We start from the raw sequence: 3,667 nt of genomic DNA on the forward strand, positions 1-3,667 counted from the left end.
CATATTGTGCCAGTGTTGCAATGTTTTAAACTGCTAACAGCCTTTAAAATATCCCCTGTTCAGAAAACCTGGAACTTCAATGCTTTGTTTAAAGTAGCTGAGGGTTGGAGGTGAAGTTTTCTTACTGATGTGTGTATTTGTACATAGTGGTGTAGTTAGCTGCCTAGTGTCCTCATTATTTGGGTCTCTCAGACCTTCCTTGTCCACCCCCTCAAGAGTATCACTATCTGAAGTTATAATGCTTTGATCTCCAAACTAGAGACAAGATAGGGTCTGAAAGACGCTTCCTCTCAGAGCCAAGACACTTTCCTGAGCACTTGTTCTTAGATTTTGGTGTGTCTCTGGGTCTGTGCTGCTGCTCTAAGCAGATGGTTTTTACTGTCCACCTGCTGTTTCCTGTTTAATGAATAGATTAGAAAAGGAGTTTCCCTTTCCTCTTTGGTACGGATAAGTTTCAACTCCTGTTTCTTACTGTTCTCCCTCCCTCTGAGTAACACAGAATCGTGCAGGTTTTGCCCAACTGGCCTTGATCTGATAGTAGTGAGATGCCCTGTCTTGATGATCCTTACTGGGTTTCCATGCAGAGGAATCATAATTAAAATAATTAATAGAATTGTTGGTTGGAAAGAGTTGGGATACAATTTTTTAAGAAAGAAAAACGTATATCGGTTCTACATTTGGACATGCTAACAGTGGTTTTAAGTTTCTAAAGTGTTTACCAGATGCTAAAGGCAAGGTGGGGAAGAGAAAGCTCTTCTGTGTATGGAATTTTTTTATATATATAATCTATGGATATTTTAAACTCTGTTAGATAGCAGCCTTTGGAAAATCCCCTATTTGGTCCTGCTTTCTGACCTATCTGCCTTTTCAGGGTAATCTTGTGGCACAAGTGATAGCATTTAAAAGCTTTAGTCTTTTAATTCCTCCTCCTTCCTGCTGCGAGCCCTGAGCTGTCTTCTATGCACTTCTGACATGTCTACTGTTTGGTCTCTCTGTGTTCTTTGTTACTTGGGTGCAATAGCAACTTCTCTGTGCATTCCATCTTTCTTTCAAGTTGTGTAAAGTTCTTCACTTTTTTTCTCTGAGGGTGTAGGGGGTGGGGGGAGTCAGCATGATTATATTTTAATGTAGAAAATGTGACCTGGATATAAAATGAAAATAAATATTAAGTTAAATGGAAGTTACCTAAAGTGGCTCTGTATCTTCTAATCAGAAAAGCAATAGCAACAAGCAAATATATAATAATGCATCTCTCTTTTGATTCACAGTTTTGAACATCATAACCAGTATTGTGAACCAGCCCCTTGATTCACAGTATTATGAACCATGTCCCCTTTACAGGGACATGGCCCATGTTTTGTACCCTCTGCTTTTAGGCTGCCCTTTCAAGCTCTTTTCAGTAATACCTTTTCCAACATATTGTAGTTTGATCCAAGGTTGAGAGTTACTAAGGTGTGGGGTTTGTCTGTTTGTTTTGTAGATCATTAGTGGCTGTAAGTTCTCTGAAACTTGAAGTTTTGATTCAGGGTCCATTTAGCATTTTCGAGAGTTACTAAGGTGTTTTATAGCATTCTTTGTTTCAGACATTCTCAGGACCTCTAGAGCCTGTCTGCCATGAATGAAAGAGGGTAATAAATAGAAAATGAAATACATACTGAAGCAAGCCAAAACTTGCTTCAAATAAAATCTGAAATAGATGGTCCAGTAGATAAAGAAAACATACTGGTTAAAGCACAGGGATGTGGCATCATGGTGGCCTCCCGTTTCTTTCCCCTCTTCAACTCAGAGTGACATTTAGGACACGTAGGGGAAGAGGCTCAGTCATAGCAAGAGTAGGTAGACCTGTGTTCTGATTCTGGTGCTGCCACTAACTGTATGGTCTTGCTTAGTCATTTAACAGATTTGTGTTCCTTTCAGCGTTATTATAAGGACTAGAGATTTTGTATGCAAAGCATTAGAACAGTGCCTGGTCCGTGGTGTAGGCACTCATATAGTAGGCTACTTTTAATACCAAAGCTTTATTAAGGGAGATTTGACTTATTACTCTTAAATAATACTTAGGATTAGTTAGTTAAGTAGCATTCTTGTTAGTTTGTTATTTTTTAGTGAAAACATTTTCTTAGTGTACCTTTTTGTGCCAGTGATAAAACTTAATTGAAAGACTAAAGTTATGCTTTAACATGGACTCTCACCATGATTAAATGTTTTAAAAGGTTTTCATTTCAGTTGGCTTAAAGTATTTGGGAGGAGACAAGTCTCTTCAGAGTTCAGGCTATCTAAATAAGTCATTAAGCATTTATTGCTTGCAGCTGACTGTCACTTCGGTCCATAAGATTTCATGTAAGTGAAAAAATGTTTTCAGACTAATGTAATAAATGCCTCACTAAGATGTTTTATTCTCAGCAAGTGTGGATGGAGCACAATGTCTGGGGTCAATAAAAGCATTGTCTGCTTTTGAAATTTTCTGTTATACTGGTAATGGAAAGTTAGCTTAGTCCAGTATTAGGGAACAACAGAAAATAGTTCCCAGGACAGAACTGAAAATACCATTTAGAGACGACAAGAAAAACTTAGCGAGGCAGTTCTTGAAGGACAGTTATCTTTTATGGAAAACTTAAGTACAAAGAAATGGGATTTTTTGTTTGTTTTAATGAAAATCATGTTCCTTACTCAGCTACCAACTGTGGTTTTATTCCAAACTTTTTCCAGTCTGGAGTTGAATACCTGCCTAGTACTCAAGGAAACTATGCAGTGTCCTCAGTTGCCCCTGCCTCCGTATGAAGCCCTGCACTGGCAACAGTGAGCAGGAGACTGGTGTTTAGAAACAATGAGACTAATCAGTCAAGGAGCTTTGTATCCTCAGCAAGAATAGCAAAACCTGCCCAGAAAACCTGCTAAGTGTTTTCAGGCAGCTGGGCAACCTGGGAATTGTTGATCCCCACACCCCCCCCCCATGATCAGTCTGCTGCAGTTCCTTGTAGAGGAAAGAACAGCCTCCACCTGTGATGAACGAGGCCTGGGCTTGGCCAGTCCCCCTGGTGGAGCTAAGGGTACCCAGCCTTGAGTAGAACACAAGGCCATTTGCTGTGATCAGCAGCAGTAAGTAGTACACGTATAACAGACCGCTTTTCTCCAAAGGATTTCATCTCCAAACTCCAGAGTGTTTTACACATTTAATAAATTTGTGACTTGTTCAGGGTCATGTAAGCTCACATGAGCTAGAACCTGGGTCTTTAAACCTAGTTTAGAGATCTTTCCAGAGCACTCTGGTAACAGCCAAAGGTCACTCCATAACTGAAACAGGCATCCACAAATTCTGGCCACTGTCTGGAAACCAGGACTTCGTGTTGTGGCGAAAGTTCTGGTATTTTATGGGACATAATGGTACTGTGAATGTAAACAAAAGGCCTTGATGGGCTAGGATCAAGAACTTCGGGGCTCACACCCAAAAGCTAAGCTCTTCTGGGGAAGCAAGATGAGACGGTAGCCTCAAAAAGCTACTAGATTACTTGCCAGGCGGTTGTATTCTTCATTTCCACAAGAGGGCAGCAGCTCCTGAACAGCCAGGCACTGGCTAAACGTTGAGCTCCGGAAATGGAGACACTTTTTAGCTGCAGCAGAAGGGCAGTCAAGGTTCACTGAATCAAATGATGTCTTTTTGGAGCTA

Source organism: Globicephala melas, chromosome 6 (genome assembly GCF_963455315.2).
Source record: "Globicephala melas chromosome 6, mGloMel1.2, whole genome shotgun sequence".
In the NCBI taxonomy this organism is placed as follows: domain Eukaryota; kingdom Metazoa; phylum Chordata; class Mammalia; order Artiodactyla; family Delphinidae; genus Globicephala; species Globicephala melas.